Source organism: Sus scrofa, chromosome 8, assembly GCF_000003025.6.
Source record: "Sus scrofa isolate TJ Tabasco breed Duroc chromosome 8, Sscrofa11.1, whole genome shotgun sequence".
Lineage (NCBI taxonomy): Eukaryota > Metazoa > Chordata > Mammalia > Artiodactyla > Suidae > Sus > Sus scrofa.
In genome coordinates this window covers 107,272,668-107,292,027 of record NC_010450.4, presented here as the reverse complement: position 1 = coordinate 107,292,027, position 19,360 = coordinate 107,272,668, and positions in this window count along the sequence as shown.

Genomic DNA, 19,360 nt, shown 5'->3' with positions numbered 1-19,360 from the left:
TGATAAAACCAGCAGTTGCTATATTCCAATATTATTTTTATTAGGCCAATTTATAGGATTCTCTAAACAGTTTTTCAAATTTTTATTTGCGAAAATATTCCTTTGGCTCATGACAAGGGTTTAGAGCAGCATTCCTTGCAGAAATATCAGCAAAGTGATTTCCTTGAGCTTCCAAAACCCAAGTTTAGAGTGCCCTGGAATTTTTTTTAGGAGCCTATTATTTATTTTGGCTATGCCCAGAACATGCAGAAATTCCTGGGCCAGGGATTGAATCTGAGTCACAGCAATGACAACATCAAATCCTTAACCACTGGGAAAAAAGGGAACTCCCCTGGAATCTTAATAATAGCTAAAGTGGCTGGTACAAGTATTGCATCCAATAATTCCTAAACATAGGAATGTTTATAATTTTATTTCCCCTGGAATTAAGGAAGCCACCATTCTTACACAACATTCAAAAACTATGTATTACTCCAAAAGCAGATCTATCGTCTTAATAAGAATTGGCAGTTTTGGAGTTCCCGTCGTGGCTCAGTGGTTAACGAATCCGACTAGGAACCATGAGGTTGCGGGTTTGGTCCCTGGCCTTGCTCAGTGGGTTAAGGATCTGGCGCTTCTGTGAGCGGTGGTGTAGGTCGCAGACGAGGCTCGGATCTTGCATTGCTGTGGCTCTAGCTTAGGCCGGGGCCTGGGAACCTCCACATGCCACGGATTCCACCCTAGAAAATGCAAAAAGACAAAAAAAAAAAAAAAAAAAAAAAAAGAATTGGCAGTTTTGTTTTTGGCTAAAATACCAGGCCATGTAAGAGTGTAAAATTCAGCTCGTTGGGCCTAAGCAGCCATAGGTAAAAAAAACTGCCTTGATAACAATGTAATAGCATACCCAGACAATATTTGTTACTGTCACCTGTGAACCATGAGAAGTCAGTGTTATCTGGTGGAATTTCCTTTAGATTTTTAAGAGTCAGGAGTCAAGTCTATTAGAATTAACTTCATGGGTGACAGAAGAGAAAAGAGTAGCCAGGCTAATGTTATTACAACATAGAATTATATAAGCGACATTTACCAAAAAGATCTTGTAGAAGTTGAGGTGGCTGGCTGAGAAATGTTGAGTATGATAATTCAAGAGAGTTTCTTCTGTATGAAGTACGCATGGTTAAAGGGGATTCTACTACAGTTTTCTTGGTGATCTTAACTAAAAAGGCAATGACCGTAATGTTTCAAAGGCAAGGAGGAAATTCCCATGCCACAGGGTCCAGTTGCTGGCTACACTACTCTGTGGGAAAACAGTGATACCTGTGTTTTAGGGTGAGTACCCAAGGGCATGTCCTCCTTTTCATATACAAAAAGGAAAAAGAGAATCTAATAATTGGGATGCCCAGGCATGAGTAAATCCGTCAAACTCTCCTTTAAGACCTTGAAGTCAGCCATCTGGTTCTTCTCATAAAACTGGGTCAGGGTTGTTATGGCCAAACATCTATATATTTTGCTAAGCAATTAGTGAAATTGGAAAGCAATTTTTGTAATAACTATCCTGAAAACCTTGCAGCTGTTCCTTAGGGTTGGGTTCTAGGAAACTTGGGACACCATGAAATCTATCTGGATGTAGGTAGAGCCTTGGTTCTGATACCAGGTGCCCTAAATATCGAACCCTCACTTTGAGCAAGCTGTAATTTTTCTATGGTGAACTTCTGTCCCTTTAAGGCTAAGGTTTAGCAAGTGGATACTGCCTTCCTCTGCGGAGGCCTGAGAAGGATAGCAAAGCAGCAAAGAAGCCACATATTGTAGACTAGAACCTCTAAGGAACTTTGTGTCACTTAGATTGGCCTTCAGGATTTGTGAGAAATAAGAACTCAATAAAACTCTGAGGCGTTACTGTTCAGGTGAATTGTTTTTCTTCCCAAGTGAAGGCAAAAAGATATTTGTCAGCTTCATCAACTGGAATGCTAAAGAATGCACTGCTAAATCAATTACAGTGAAGAATTTACCTCTCGTGGTAATGGGTGTTAGCAATGTGTGTAAGAGTTAAGAAAACAAGATGACAGGGGATAACAATATTGTTTATTGTTCAGAAATCTTGAACAATTCAAGGCCTCTACCCTTGGCCCTTAGGATTTCTCACTGGCAAAATAGGAGTGTTACAAGGGCTAGTGAAAGAGATAATGAAGACTCGAGCCCTATAATTTTCTAATATAGGCTTTATGCCTTGAAGGACTTTCTTACTTACAAGGTACTGATTAATTTTGGAAGAGGTTTTGAAGAGTCTATTTGAATTTTGATGGCTGGTGCACTATGTTTTACCTACATGAATTGGAGATTTTTCCCATAAAGAAAGTGATAGCTGAATCAATAGGGGAAAATGACCAATGTTTCCAGAATCTTCTTTAATAATGTTAGAGATTGAAAAAATAAATGTCAAAGGGTTATTTAATTCACCTTGTGGGATACATTGACTACTGTCAGTTTCTAAAATTATTTATCTTTCTTGGGAGAAAGAAATTCCTGCATGATATCTAAGAAGCCGTGGCTAATAAACAGTGGAGAGAAAGGGTGTATATCTCTGAGGTCCTAAATAAAAGGGAAGAGGTTCATAAACAAGAACCGCTTGAGGTTTATTGGAGATCCCCACTATTTGAAATCTTTTAATATTCCAAGGCAGGGAGTGTTTTATAACAGCGGGGTTGAGCATCAAGAGTGTGGCTCCAATATCAGCTACGTTTGGAAGAGATTCATTCCTAATATGGAGAAATGTTTCTCCAACTTAATTAAGAGGGAAGATTGGGAGAACACCTGAAGTCCCTTGGAGCTTGGTCATTGAGCATGGGAGGACACTAGAAAGACTAGTTAGCAGGCTGAAGGTGGCTAAAACATTTAAAATGGTAACAATCTCTTTTCCAGTGTCCTGGCTTTTTGTAATAATAGCAGAAACTAGGAGGGTTTTGATTTTGTTGAGCCTTTATTTGCTTGAGTTGAAGATGAAGAATTATAATAGTCTTTCTTGGAGGTAATTCATCTACACTAAGAGAGAAATGATTTGCCAGATTAACTAAATGTAGAGTGGACATCCTCATCCTTTTCACTCAAAGAGAAAAGTCCTCATTCAATCCATTAACATAGTTAAAACCTTCCTGGGTGTAGTCAGCATCTAAAGACAGACCAGAATTTTCTTTAAAAAATAGTCTGAAGTCCGTTGTAATAATTATGAACAAGTTAACTAGATTATTGTATAAATTCTAGGCACCAGGAATTATTCAGTGATATTGCCTAGCAATTGCCCAAGCGTGATAATATACTAAGTTAGTGGGCTGGTCTCCCAGTTGTAATTCAAGAGAACTTTCAGGACTTTCTCAATTAAGGTTCTTATCCAATGCTCCCCTGGACTTCACTGATAAGCATGTAAGTAAGAGATGTTAAGTCAGAAACCAGGTTGATAGGTTTGAATAACTATATTAAATTCCTTAACAAATCTGTTGGGTTCTTTGGTTACTTTGGGCAAATCTTTGACTACGGTTGACAGTTCAGCTTCATTTCAGAGAATATAATAAATAATGGGTTTAGCTTCCGGATCTTCAGAAAGCTTAGTTTTAAAGGGACCAGGTTCTGATAAGTTCAGAGGAAACGGAAGTGGGGAGAATTTTGGATAAATGGGTATTTGGGTGAGAGAATTAGTACAGGGGAATTGAATATATAGTGGAGGCATAGGTGGCATAGAAAGGAAGGAATAAGATGGAACTGGAACTGAAGTCTGACCAGAAGGAGCTGAGAGAGAAGAATAGTGCTGGGGGAGGATCTTGACACAAAGAAGCCAAGGAAGAAGAGCCTGAGTCTTTGGGACCCATTTTATCTTCCTTTAACTGCGTCTCTCTCAGTTAATCTGAAAATCTTGTTTTGCTGAGTGGTAATTGTAAACTGATAACATGAGTAAGCCTCAAAATACCTATTGAAATAAGCATTTCACTCATTTCTGGACATTTCTGAACCACTGCGGTCCAGTCTGATTTTAAGGAAATTAAGTTTCGAAATTTCAAAATCTCGTCATCATGGTCATTGGTATTCTAAATAAATTGCCTTTGGTAAGATTGGTTTATTTAATTACAAATATGCTTATGCTTAGGAAGGAAATAATTTTAAATATAAAACTGACTGGAGTCCTTGTACAGGGGACACCGAAGAAACTTAGATAACTGAGTTCCCATTTTTCAGAGGTTTTTCCTTGAGAGTAAAGAACAATTTTCAAACAACTCAAATAACTTACAGTACATGCAAACTATCACATTTAGAATGGATAAGTAATGAGGTCCTGCTGTACAATACAGGGAACTATATTCAATCACTTGTTATAGAAAATGATAGCAGACAGTATGAGAAAAAGAATGTGTATGTGTACATATTACTGGGTCAATTTTCTATACAGCAGAAATTGACAGTACACTGTAAATCAACTATAATAAAAAGTTAAATAAAAAATAAGTTGTAGTACAAAGGGCTAAATTTGGACAGCTTGCAAGCCATTCCCAGCCATTTCTAAGAAGACAACATGATTTCAGGGGAGCTAGACAAAAGGGTTTTTTTTTTTTTTTTTTTTTTTTTTTTTTTAGCCAATCTCTAAAGAATGGCCTTTATAAAGGAATAGGACAGAGGCTGAAAATTTGGCAGCTTCATTTGAAGCAGCCCCTTCCTGAAGTTATTGAGCTGAAGAGTTTTTCAGCCAAACCATGGTTAAAACAGTCTGATCTCAAGTTCAGAACTAAGTGCCAAATGAATACTTGCATACAGAACATGGCCTTAACCAAAAAGTCAAAACCTCTAAATAAATACCTACTACTTGAGGGCTTCAAATGCAATGAGGACATTCTCAGATATAGAATAATGATGTACCTTCAAACTCTGGGGTCATTAAGAAAATCGGTGAGCAAATAGTGGGCTCAGCTGTGGGTACTGCATCTGTTTGCTTACCAGCCCTGGAGCTGTTGGAGAGGCCTTCTGTAGTGCCTGTACTGGACACCAAAACATTGATCTGAAGCAAAGTGCCAGATACTTCTCCAGCAAATATGTGTTTATTCAGATCAGCAGAGAATTGCAATTCAGAGTAAGCAACCATGGTGAGCCACTTGCAAGTCCCCACATAGAAACGGAAGGAGAATACTTTTATAGGGAGCAAAAGGAAGTTGGAAGGGCTCTAGTAAACAAAGAATCCATGGCTTATCAATGGCTGAGTCCTTGCCAGGAAAGAAGAGTCTTTTTTTTTTTTTTGCTTTTTAGTGCCATACCCATGGCATATGGAGGTTCCCAGGCTACAGCTGCTGGCCTACGTAACGCTGGATGCCCAACCGAGTGAACAAGGCCAGAAATTGAACCCGCAACCTCATGGTTCCTAGTCAGATTTGTTTCTGCTGAGCCACGAATGGGAACTCCTGTTCTCTCAACTCTTAATTAAGGTTACTGTTCACTAGCTTTTTAGAGTATACATTAAGGATATTTAGGATAATTGGACTTGGGTACTCTGGAAAAATAACAATTCTTTTGAGGTTTAGATAAATGAACTGTAATTAGATAGGAATTTTAAATGCAAGGGAAATTACTTCGAGCTGTACCTCTCAGCCTTCACTGTCTATTAGAATTAGGAGAGTTTTAAAAATACCACTATCTAGACAGAAACTAAGATCTATTAAATCAGAATCTCTGTGGATGGAACCAAGGCATAAATAACATTTTAATGTCCTCCAAGTGATTCCAATGCGCCATGTATAGCTAATTTTAAAAATCACTGAGTTAGGGGAATAAAAATGTAAAATTAAAAAGAAACTATTTCAGATGCACAAGATATAGAATGGAAGAAAAGTGTTATTGAAAAGTAGACATAAATTTTAATGTCTTTATAATATTATTTCAGTTATAATAATTAATAAAATATAAGCTCTCTTTTTAGCATATCTGTGACTCCTAACACTTTTTATATCTTTTCCATCATGACAGCATTTCATATCCTTTCAATATCCTATTTTCTTTCTTCTGGACACATTTATTTGTTAATAATATTCTTTTAGTGGGTTAGTTAGAATATACCACAGTATCCCAAGTTGGGTGAGAACAACACAGAAAAGAGTGAAATATATTTACCCTGCTTGTCCAAGCTGGCAGATGGATTTATGCTTAACAAAGAATATTATAATGATTGAAATAACCTTGAATTCAGTAGAAAACTATAGGAAAAATACTGAACTTGAAGATACTGTATATCTGAAATAACCCCTCACAAAATGATCTTAAATATTTTGCTCTACCATTTTAATGCGAGAAAGGTAAAATAGAGTAGTTCTCTGAATGCCAATTTGGAGCGGCCAAATTATGACTTCTGAGGAATTCTCTTCTTTTTTTTCTCCTTAGTTATCTTTCTGTAACAGGAGGCACATTTTCAAAGGTCCTTTGCAATATTATAAATTTATAAACAAACTGTTTATACAATGCTAACACTGTATAATGGAATGGAATTATAATGAAGACTAACTGTAATATAAACATAAGTTCTCTTAAGCAGATCAGTTCATCTCAAACAAACCATATCCTGAAAAATATGTTTTGACCTTGTGAAAGATAATTGTTCTCATTATGTCTTTGACTCCATAAAATAAAGCAATAGGCTATTAACTGTGCTCTATAAGTTGTGGGATTCTTATGGAAATGGATTTGGCTATGCTTTTATAATGCTTTGAAACACTTCAAAGAAATATAAAACAGTACAAACTAATTTCAGTATATTCTTTATTAACAGATGCTCATTATTCATATTTAATTTTTAGATGAAAATATTTAAAAGCATTCATATTCTGGGGACTATTCTAGGGTTTTGCACTTATTCACTTATATTTTTTCACTAAAATTCTATAAGAGAGACACTATTATTAGCTTCATTTTATAGAGAGGGAGACTCATGCAAGAGAAGAACTATACTTTCCCCACTAATACTCAGAGTAGAAAATAGTACTTATTTAAAGGTAGGTTTCAGAGTCCATGGGGATTAATTATATCTCACTTTTGCTTTCTGCTTGATTATTTTAATAATTAGCTTAAATAAAAATCTATTTGAATTATTAATAATGATTAATAAGATACTTATGTCAAATGAGGTGGCAGTCACTAGAGTATAGTAACGAATATGAAAAAAAAATATGGTCACTAACTTCATGAAGACTGCATTCTAATGTGCATCATGCAAAATCAAGCAAACACAGATGTAGTAAGTAGTATTAAAGTTGATAGGTCAGAATATATGGCAATATATGAGGGAGTTTATTTCATATAGGGTGATTAAAAAAAGTGTTTTTAAGCAGAACTTTTTAAAATATTAAAAGGACCAAAAAAAAAAAAAAAAAAAAAAAAGGACTATGAGGAGTAGAAAAGGCATTTCAGCCAGAGTAAAAAACACATTTAAAGACTGACAAGGGCTCAGTGTCCATAATTTATGAACACCTTCTGCAGCTCAATACCAAAAAAAAAACAAACAATCCCATCAAAAGATGGGTAGAAGATCTAAACAGACAGTTCTCCAAAGAAGACATACAGATGGCCAAAAAACACATTAAAAGATGTTCAACATCACTCATTATTAGAGAAATGCAAATCAAAACTACTATGAGGTAACACCTTACACTGCCCAGAATGCCCATCATCAAAAAGTCTACAAAATCATGGACTTGGAAATTAGACTTGTGGTTGCCCGGGGGAGGAGGAGGGAGTGAAATGAATTGGGAGCTTGGGGTTAATAGATGCAAACTATTGCTTTTGGAATGGGTTAACAATGAGATCCTGCTGTGTAGAACTGAGAACTATGTCTAGATACTTATGATGGAGCAGGATAATGAGAGAAAAAAGTATGTATACAGGTAATGTGTTACTGGGTCCCCATGCTGTAAGTGGAAAAAATTGTGTTGGGGAAATAACAATAAAAAAAAAGTCTACAAACAATAAATGCTGGAGAGGGTGTGGGGAAAAGGGAACCCTATTACATTGTTGTACAACATTGCTGTGAGCTGTGGGTCACATATATGGCTCAGATCTGGCATTGAAATAAAAAGAAAAAAAAAAAAGATCCTCATAAAATACTTGGTTTTCATTTTAATTCCAAAAGAAATCCACTTGAAATTGTTGTGTGTTTTGTCTTTGTTGATTCAATGAATTTGTGTGTATTTTATAAATTTTCTTCAGTAATCATTCATTTTATAATCGTAAAAATATTTCCAGGCTACTGGTTTTCGTTTAGACATGTGAAGATCTGGGAAGTCATCATTCTTCTTCAAAAACTAGAAAAAAGCTGAACTGAAAATTAATGACTTTTTTTTGGACCTGTTAGAGGACTGGACATAGAGCAAACTACCACCCTAAAATCTGGAAAGAAAGCACATCCAAAGAGATAGAATAACAAAGACTTGATTTCCTGGGATAAAAGTAGCAAGAAGTCACAAAATGTTAGGAATATTTAAATGTCAACTTTAATAAATTGCTGGAGGCTGAGAAATCCCAGGAGTCACAGTCTTGGGGGAGCCCCAAACTTCTGTGAGCTTTCTGTCCAGGAACCTCACTAGGTTCTTACAGTGAGGAGCCAAGAAATAATCCCTCAGGGCTCTGTCAGGGTGAAGGAAAGAGTAATCCTTGTGAAACATCTTGGTTTTTCTCCATAACAAAGACTTACTCTCCAGGAATGGCTTTGCCTGAGTTTAGAAAATGAAATCTTCCACACATTGTCCCTCCAGCTTTGCTACCTCCGTTAGGGTGGAAAAGCACATAGTCAAAAACCAAAACCAAAACCCATAGTTTCAAGGAAATATACAAGAAATATTAGCGCTCATGAAGTAGAGGGCAGGGGACAAAAACTCACTGAAGGAAGCACAAAATTCTAGTGAAGATTAGAACTGAGGTAGCCTTAACATTCCCCTCAGCTTGATTAAACCTTAGACAGCCTTCTTCTTGACTCTAGGCCTGTCTTGTCCTTTCTTAGAGCACAACTTACAAGATATTTCCCTGTCCCTTTGAGATATAAATAGTTTTAAGACAGCTTTTCAAAAGCCTCTTGCCAGAAGTTTCTTAAAGATCTAGGAGTCATCTCTTTGACGTGTAGTCATTATTGAACATGAGGGAAATTATTTAATCTCTTCAAGCTTCAGTTTCCTCCCAAAGGTAATAATAGATCTAACTCAGAGTGCTTATGAGTATTAAACATTATTTATACATTGAAAAACAAGATCTCAGTAAACACTGGACAGTATAACTAGCAATTTTTCCTTCCTTTTTTTAGGGCTGAATGTGCAGCATATGGAAGTTCCCAGCCTAGGGGTTAAATTGGAGCTGAGCCTCAAGCCTGTGTCACAGCCACAGAAATGCCAGATCTGAGCCACATCTGTGATCTACACCACAGCTTGTGGCAACACCAGATCCTTTACCCACTGGGTGAGGCCAGAGATCAAACCTGCATCCTCAGTGACACTATGTTGGGTTTTAAATCTGCTGAGCCACAATAGGAATTCCACTAGCAAATATTTTAAAGGAGAAAACCAACCATCCATATACATGGAAATAGAAACCAAATCCAATTTATTATATTGTGGGTGGGGGCCTGTTATAACTATTTCTTAAGGCAACTAAGAATTTCAAAAGGAAGGAATAGAAGGGCCAATATTCTAGAAAGGAAAGAATTATAGATTGGAAGTTATGTTCTGAAGTTGCTTTTCCTGGAGGAGCATTCAAGATCCTGTGATAAGCCAAGCAACCTCTGTGAAGAAGAAAATAGTTTTAGAAGTTTTATTTAGTTGATTCAAGTAAATTTAAAGTTCACAGGCTGAAAGGTGATATATTAGAAAGAATAAATAAGAAATGAATCAAATTCTTGCAGGGCTAAGCCTTAGGAAGAAATACAGTTGACCCTGGACCAACACTGGTTTGAATGTCATGGGTCCACTTATACATGATTTTTTTTTTCAATAAATTCAGTTCACTAGTAGTATACTGTCTGTGGTCGATTGAATCTTCAGATGGGGAACCATGGCTATGGAGGGCTGACATACCTGGATTTTTGACTGCGAGAGAGTCAGTGCCTCTAAAACTCTTCATTGTTCAAGGTGAATAGTATAAATGAAACAGACTTAACTTTAATTAAACCACAGTTCAGCTGTAAATCAAACCAGCCTTATAGGAATAAGTTAAAAGTCACCCAGTATTTCTGCTTGTCAGATGACAGGTTAATCCTTTCTAAATATTATCTAGATCTTCAACATCTTTTACGCCTAATTTCCACTGTTCAAGTGTTCAATCAAAACCCACTAGACATGTCAAAGACAGTACAATACAACTCAAGTAAAAACTGCAAATAGAAGTAAACCTATAGGTGATATATATATATATATTTGCATGAGTAGATAAGGCCTTTATATAACTTGAATACATTCAAGACAATAGAGTATAATTAGCAGAAAATAGACAAAAAGATTATTTTATCAGAGATTGAATTCTAGAAAAAATCTCTACAATTGAAAAAAAAAGTTGAAAAAATATGTGGGGTTAAGAGTAGCAGTCAGAGGGTTAGTAAACTAGAATTAAGGTTACTAGGAATATCTAAGCTCTTAAGAACAAGCAGAAAATAGAGAACCTACTGAACAGTTCTAACATGAATAGAATTAGAAATAGACACATACTACAAATGAAAAGAATGAGCAGAAGCCTTCAATTTTACTAGGAAGAAATTATTTTCCAACCTGAAAGAAAAATGTAACCCTTTCTTAAGTACTTCCTAGTAAAATTGCTTAGATCAATTTTATTAATTAGAGAAAAATCATAAAGCAGCAAGGAAAACTATGCATATTACCCTCTAGAAAGTAACTGTAAGTCTTATAGACATGGAAATAGAAAAAATGTGAATATGAATAAAATAGCTTGGTGTCTTAAAATCCTCAAAATAATTTCTTGAGGATTTTAAGAAACCAATAATTTAAATAAAAGATATTTCTTTAAATAGCTTTCTAATTAGAAATGGAAGATAAAATGATTACATGCAAATTAATTCTGGGAGAATTATTACACATTTATCAATGGAACAATGAATAAACATGGAACACTGAATACACACACAATATTAAAAGGAGATTTTTCAGAAAGAAGTAAAATGATAGCAGGAGTGGGGGAAACAAAAGTAAGGATTAAGAGCAAGTGAAGGTAAATATGAGATACATATATATCTCTTTATATAGATACAGTTATATCTCACATCAGTGATATAGATAGTTTATACTGGCTTAAAATGTGGAAATAAACTACTAAATCAATAATATAAACTGGAGTAGGAGTGCAAGTAGGGTTTGTGTCCTATGGTTTTAATGGCATTAGGGAATTAATAAAAATAACTATTTTATGATATAAAGATCAAGGATGTATAATCACACATTAATCATTGAGAAAATAGTAAAACAATGTGTAATAAGTAAATAGAGAAAAATATTTTTTAATCCAAATAAAGGTACTGAAAAAAAATAACTGAAACATTAAAAATTGATGAAATATCACACAAATTTGTTAGTAAATGAATTATAGGTAAATGGATTAAATACATCAGTTAAAAAATTGGATTTTTAGAATGGATTTAAATTTTTAAAGTAATCTATACATAAGACACATACCTAAAGGTAAGAACAGATAAAAGGTACAAGTAAAAGGATAGAAAAAGATATATTTAATTCTTTTAAATGTATGCTGAGGTATCTACATTCATTAAGGATTAATAAAGCATGAAGCATAAAGTTGACATTCACAGTAATAAAGATGACGTGTCACTGTAGAGCTACCAATATTCTGAATCTGTGTGTAGCAAATAGTGGTTTTAAATACATAAAACTGAAAATACTAATAAGATATGGACAAACTTATGAGAAATGTAACATTCTGAGAATTTTGGAGATATTTCAGGATACTATATTGGATTTCTTATTTTGAAAATTTTTCTTTGTATTGCTCATCTCAACATTCCATTAAACCACTAAAATAATTTTAAAGAGATAGCTTGATTCTTTTTCCTACTTGAGGGAAACAGAGGACTTCTAAATTGATTATTTCTTGAAAACTATTTGGAAAGTCTTTTTTTTTACCACAGGTAAAAGGTCAGCTGACATTCCCCAGATATGAAAAGCCATGTTGGCCAAATAAAGTAGCATACAGCCATTATCCTTCAGCTCTGTCCCTTCAATCATATACCCACCCATTTCTCTTTGTTTAACACAATGTTCAATCCCCTCATCCAACACAATGTAAAAGAAGTTGCAAACTCAAATGTCAGAAAATCATAAAGTCACTTGAGGCACAATCTGTAATTCAACATTTATCAACTTTCGCTCAAAATTTTCTCAGCGGTTTGGAGTGAATATGATAATGTATCAAGAACAAGAACAAGGTATCATAAGCTGGTTGGGGTTGATGAGAGGCTCTTATTCACTGAGGCAGGAATACAGGTTGCTGCACAGACGTGGACACCTCTTTTGAACTTAGCAACATTAAGCACACTTGCAAGTCATTTCACATAAAACTCAGCAGGTTAAGGATCCGGCACTGGCACTGCTGTAGCTTGGGTTGCAACTGTGGTGTAGGTTCAGTCCCTAGCTTGGGAACTTCCACATGTCATGGGTGTGGCAACCTCATCCCACCCCACCCCCCAAAAAAGTCGAAACCTACAAATATCTTAATATCAATGGATTTATTCACTATCAACTTTTTTTTTAAAAGATTGAAATAAAGATACCCTTAAAAATACTTTCTTTGGGGAGAGTGATAGGAATCATAAATAAGCTCTTAATGAGAGCTACCATTATTGGTTTGAAGATAATATACTATATGTATTTTATTAGATGATGTAATTCATTAATAATGGATTGATCTTTTATTGCATATTTTAAAAGTTTACCTATTTGCTTCCAGGATGTAACTTTTTGTACTTTTGAATTGGTTCCTTTAGTGTTAGGATAGATTTTATCAAAATAATATTAGATTTAATCATATATGACTAATACAAAACGACAATTTAACTTTGTACAAAAGTAAAACACAAAATGCTATTTTTTGTGTCATAAATAAGAGTCCATAAATTCTTTTGGCTTCATGAACACAGAATATATAGGAGCTCTAAGACATGAAGTTACATTTTTCTGCTATAGAGTTGAATTAAATTGATCTAATTTTATAGAGTCTGACACATATACAAATAGGATTTTGTAAAAAAAGAATCACATAAAATACTCAAACTGTCAAAGTGATGTAGAGGACTACTCCAACAGGGTTGTATATAAAACATAATGTGGTAATAATATATTTAGCTTCCTAATCTTGGAAATATGATTTATAAAACTAATCATAATTTATAAATGGCTTGATTGCCTCTTCTCTGTCATTCCATTCAAAGTGATAATTGAAAATTATATCTGCTTAAATGAGCATGCATTATAGGATAAAAACAAATACAAACAGTATCCTACACAAAGTGTACAGATGCTGCATTTCAAGCACCTATATTGCTCTTAGACAGAGGCATTTCTAAACATGAAGATGGGTAGAGTAGCTCCTGAACTACCAAGAGACTGTCATGCCCTAAAGTCAAATTCTTGGGGAATAAGGAGATAATAATTAGTATAATTTATTATAATATTTTGCCCATAGAATTATTTTTTTAAAATTTTGTGTACTTCTGTGCACAATTGTGTCTGTTTAGATTTGAAATTATCTGTAAATTGTATTTTAGTCTTTTGAAATTATTTTCACAAAGGGAATATTGAATTAATAATTATCATCATGATTTAGAGGCTGTAATAATCAGCTTATGCTTAACTATTTTTGTTCAACAATGTTGGTTTCACAAAAATAGTATAGATGTCAACTACCTATCAGATATTTTTCATTTATTTTTTAAATTTTCAAAATTTTTATTATAGTTGATTTACAATATTGTTCTAATTTCTGCTATGCAGCAAAGTGACAAGTCATATATATTTGTAATATATCTATATATACGTTCTCTTTCTTATATATATATATATATATATATATATATATATTTTTTTTTTTTGTCTTTTGTCTTTTGTTGTTGTTGTTGTTGCTATTTCTTGGGCCGCTCCCGCGGCATATGAAGGTTCCCAGGCTAGGGGTCCAATCGGAGCTGTAGCCTCCGGCCTACACCAGAGCCACAGCAACGCGGGATCCGAGCCGCGTCTGCAACCTACACCACAGCTCACGGCAACGCCGGATGGTTAACCCACTGAGCAAGGGCAGGGACGGAACCCGCAACCTCATGGTTCCTAGTCGGATTCGTTAACCACTGCACCACGACGGGAACTCCCCCTTTCTTATATTATCTTTCGTCATAGTCTATCCCAAGAGAATGGATATAGTTCTCTATGCTATGCAGTAGGACTTTATTGCTTATCCAGTCTAATAGTTTGCATCTACCAACCTGAAACTCCCAGTCCATCCCACTACTTCCCACCCATCACCCATGGCAACCCCAAGTTCTTTATGTCTGTGAGTCTGTTTCTGTTCTGTAGATAGGTTCATTTGTGCCTTATTTTAGATCCCACATATAAGTGATATATCATATGGTATTTGTCTTTCTCTTTCTGACTTACCTCACTCAGTATGAGAAATCTCTGTTTGCATCCATGTTGGTGCGAATAACATTATTTCATTCATTCTTGTGTCTGAATAGTATTCCATTGTATATATGTACCACAACTTCTTAATCCATTCATCTGTCAATGGACACTTAGATTGCTTCCATGTCTTGGCTATTGTGAATTGTGCTGCTATGAACATAAGGGTGCATGTATCTTTTTGAATTATAGTTTGTCTAGATATATGCCCAGGAGTAGGATTGCTAGATCATATGGTAGTTCTATATTTAGCTTTCTGAGCAACTTTCACTTTGTTTTCCATAGCAGTTGTACCAATTTACATTGCCAACAGTGTAGGAGGGTTCCCTTTCACCACACCCTCTCAAGCATTTATTAATAGACTTCTTACTGATGGCCAGTCTGACTAGTGTGAGGTGGTACCTCATTGTAGTTTTGATCTGCATTTCTCTAATAATTAGTGATGTTGAGCATTTTTTCATGTGCCTACTGGCCATTTGTGTGTCTTCTTTGGAGAAATGTCTATTTATGTCTTCTGCCCATTTTGATTAGATTATTTGTTTGTTGTTGTTGTTGTTGTTGTTGTTGAGTTGTATGTGATGTTTGTATATTTTGCAGAATAAGCCCTTGTTGACTTCATTGTTTAACACTATTTTCTCTCATTCTCTAGGTTGTCTTTTTTTTTTTTTAATGGTTTCCTTTGCTGCGCAAAAAATACAAGTTTAAGTCCCATTTGTTTATTTTTGCTTTTATTCCTATTTCTTTGGGAAACTGACCTAAGAAAACGTTCGTATGGTTTATGTCAGAATGTTTTGCCTATGTTCTCTACTAGGAACCTGAGAGGTAATGGGCTGCACCCACCTCTGGAGTTTGAGATGCAGTGGTTTTTACCCTCCCCATTGCCTACACAAGAGGGAGCCTGCACATGCTTAGAGAAAATTCCTGTGGTGGTCCTCCTCTTCTCCTCTCACCCTCCCAACAATGGTGCCTTCCTTCTCTGGAGGGTCCAGGCCTCCTTCTGCAATCCCCAGCCCTTGGTGCACTGATTTCTAGCTCTCTCACGCTGTCTCTACACAGCCAACCCAGGTCCTCTCCCGGGAACTGACCTCTGAAGATCAAATCTCAGTGCCCAGCCCCCACCCAAGTATCTCAGGCTGTGGTGTGTGGGGTGGTGGTACTTATGGTCTATGTGGTTCTTTCTCTGCTTTGCCCTCCTCAGTCTGGCTGCTGCATTTTTCTCCAAGGATTTGAGGGTCCCTCTCTGTCCTGACTGATCTCCTCATTAGTTAGGTGGCCTTCTAGGATGTGGATTCCTTTCCTGTTTCATGGCTCCCTCTAAGGAGTGGCAGTCCTGTCCTCCTGGCCTGGCTCCTTTTTTTTTCCCTTCCCTCTCTCTCTCTCTCTCTTTTTTTTCTCTCTTTTGTTCTACCCAGCTTTGTGGAAGGTTTCTTTTCTTTTTTGGCAGTGTGAAGTGTGCCAGCATTCAATAGATGTTCTGTGCAAGTCATTCTACATGTAATTGGTTTTTTTTCTTCTTTTTTTTTAAAGTGTTTGTGGAAGAAGGTGAATGCCACATCCTACTCCTCTGCCATTTTGATCCTACTCCTCCTTTCCATTATTTTAAATTTAAAACATAGATCTTAAATAAAACTTATATAGTGTTTTCATAATCGTCTATGTTACACTTATATTTTATTGCAATTTTTTATCCATATTAATTTAAGGTTCAGATAAAAATCACTCAACATATTAGTTTTTCAGATTCTAATCACAGAATATAGTGATGTGATACTTGACTTAATAACTTTCAGCGGTCAATAATATTTTAATATTTTCATATGATCCTTTTCAATAAATCTTTTCTAACATTTCTGTAACTGATAAAATGTTCGCAAATTAATACAGCCTTTCTATACCTTTTAATTGGCATAGTGTCTGTTAAAATTCTCACTGAATAAGTGTATTGTTTACTTTCACCAAATAAAATTAAATGAAAAACGATGAAATGTTTACTCTCTACCTTACAGAATATGGGAAACTTATGAGGGGAAAAATATCTTTCTGTTTTAATATTTTTGGCAATTTCCACAAGAGTATTAAAAATTAAATTGAGGTATCATATACATATTTTTCTTAAAAATCCAAAATAATATCAGTATACTATTTATTATACTGAATTAAATATCTTATTTAAAAATAAGGACTTTATTTTTAAGTATAACACAAAATGCAAAGGATATTTAAGAAGCATAATTTACTAGTCATCTTATCCCTGGAAAGAAAAGTAAAGAAAAATCAAGATTTTTATTAAGGTTGAAAATAATGTAAATGTATATGTGCAAGTTTATCTTAACATATAGAGGAATAATGTATTAAATATTTAATAATATTAAATTCATTTAATTACCAATAATATAGTATGGCATATAAATATATTTTAGTACAAATAACATATATATGGTATTTATATACCGTGTATATATGTGGTGATTAACCAGTCTTCTTTTGAAGGACATTATGCTTATATCCAATTTTTCATTATTACTATCAATATGTCTTTTCCATTTTAATTAGTTTATTGACAAAGTGATTTGGATTTTGTTAAATGCTATTTTGATATCTATTAAAATGCCTTTTTTCCCCTTAAAGTTTGTAATGAAAAATAGTGATGATGTCACATTTGGACATCCATTACTGTGTGATGGAGGAAAATTATTGGACAATGTGATTAGAGTGGTGCCAGATGGGAAATATTGTTAGCAATGATATAGAGAGTAGGGGTGAATAATAGGGGCCTTGGAGAGCCTAATAAGGACCTTGTATATTTCTCTAGGACTACTGTATGTTTTAAATATGATAGATTATTTGCATATAAAGAATAGACTAAAAGAATTTAAAAGTAGTGATACAAAACTCGGTTAAGTCAGGTAGGTGCATAGTTTATAAGAGGCTGTTGAATTTGGAAGTTTGAAAACAGACAATATGATTACTAAATTCAATATGGGATATGAGAGAAACAATAAGTCAAATGTCACTTTAATTTTTTGGCCTAAGCAACTGGGTAGATATTGATATTGTTTACTTCTGTTTTGTGCACACCTAACTTAAGATTAGAGCTGAAATTACAAGTTTAGGGTATATTATAGTGTGCATATGCATTTAATTAATGGGCCTATATAATGTCACCTAGGGCTGAATATAGATGGAAAAGTTTGAGGACATGTTCTAGGAGCACACCAAATTCCAGTGATCAGTTGGAAAACTAGACAAAGGGAGAGAAAGAATGGACATTAAGGTACCAATAGAGTAGTAGAAAATCAATCTGTGGTGTAAGGGAAAATGAGTTGCATGGTGTTGGAGGGATCAACTATTTTAAATGCACTTGAATATTGATCATTTGATTAGCAATTAGAGTCCATTATTGATCCTGACATACATATTCAGTAGAACACTAGTAAGACTGATGTGTATGAGATCAAGAGAGGATGGAATGTCATCAAGTGAAGACAGTGAACATTCACAACTTAAGGAGATGTCAGTAAAGAGATCATATCTGCATAAAAATTTAGGATTAAAGTAATCACTTATACTTATTAAACTTAAAAGAATCCTTTCTTATGATATTTCATTTATACCTCTTATGTATGAGCCAAATTAGTGAGAATGGTGAAATACAGTAATTTTCACCAACTGGTGTCTTTGCAGAATTTGTGGGTACCATTGATTTACCTTTTTGGTAGCAATAGAACTGGCAGTTTCCACTTATTAATTCCCACTACAGTAATCTTATCATGAACAAGGGGGTTATTGTAGGGATGTTGCTATTTTCTAAGTATATTTACTCTAATCGCACATTGAAGTAGTGAAGAAATTTATCATGTGATGGTCTCTGCACACTACTGAACCTACCATGAGGTGGGTTTTTGAGAAAATGCCTATCTAGAAAGTTACCTTCATCTAGTAAATCACAGAGGCATTCAGATATCCAGAAATTAATGTCGATTTAGTTGTATTTTCCATAATATCTTAAAGATAAGGGTGATTCCCTTTCTCTAGTACATAAATACCTAGCTAAATAGCCTTAGGACATTTTGTTGAAGGTTTGGAGTGACATTTAGAATATTATTTTGTGTTTTTACTGCAGAGTCCTTTCTCAAGTTTTTCATTTTCACCTGGGCTCTATCTGTGGATTAACCCAATAAATAATTCAAATGTAGGGACAGAATCATACATTGTAGTAGCTAAAGTCAGGCTTTGGTTTATACTATCTGGAGTATTTTGTTGTTACTTTTGTTACTAGTTATTAAAAATTGGCTTCCCATCTATTTTAGTATATAGGAACAATGGATTGAATCATTCTGATAGCACTAAAGTGCTACCTATTTGGGTAATCTTACCTTTTCTCTAATAGTACAATATTTCTGTCTGACCTTTCTCACTATGAACTATGCTATCTCCATTGAAAACAGAACTCATTTCAATTGCTTGTCCCATATCTATACTAAAGTTGTAAAGAACTACTCAAAGATGATAGGGCTACCCTCACTGGTATAATTCTGAATGATTTGTAAAGGAAATATTTTCTATATTTTTTTCCTTTAACGTATCAAATATTGATGGATTGGTTCTATATTCCAGGCTCTATTCTAGACACATTCAATAGTGGACAAAAGAGACAAAAACACTTGCTCTCATAGAGTTTGCTTTCC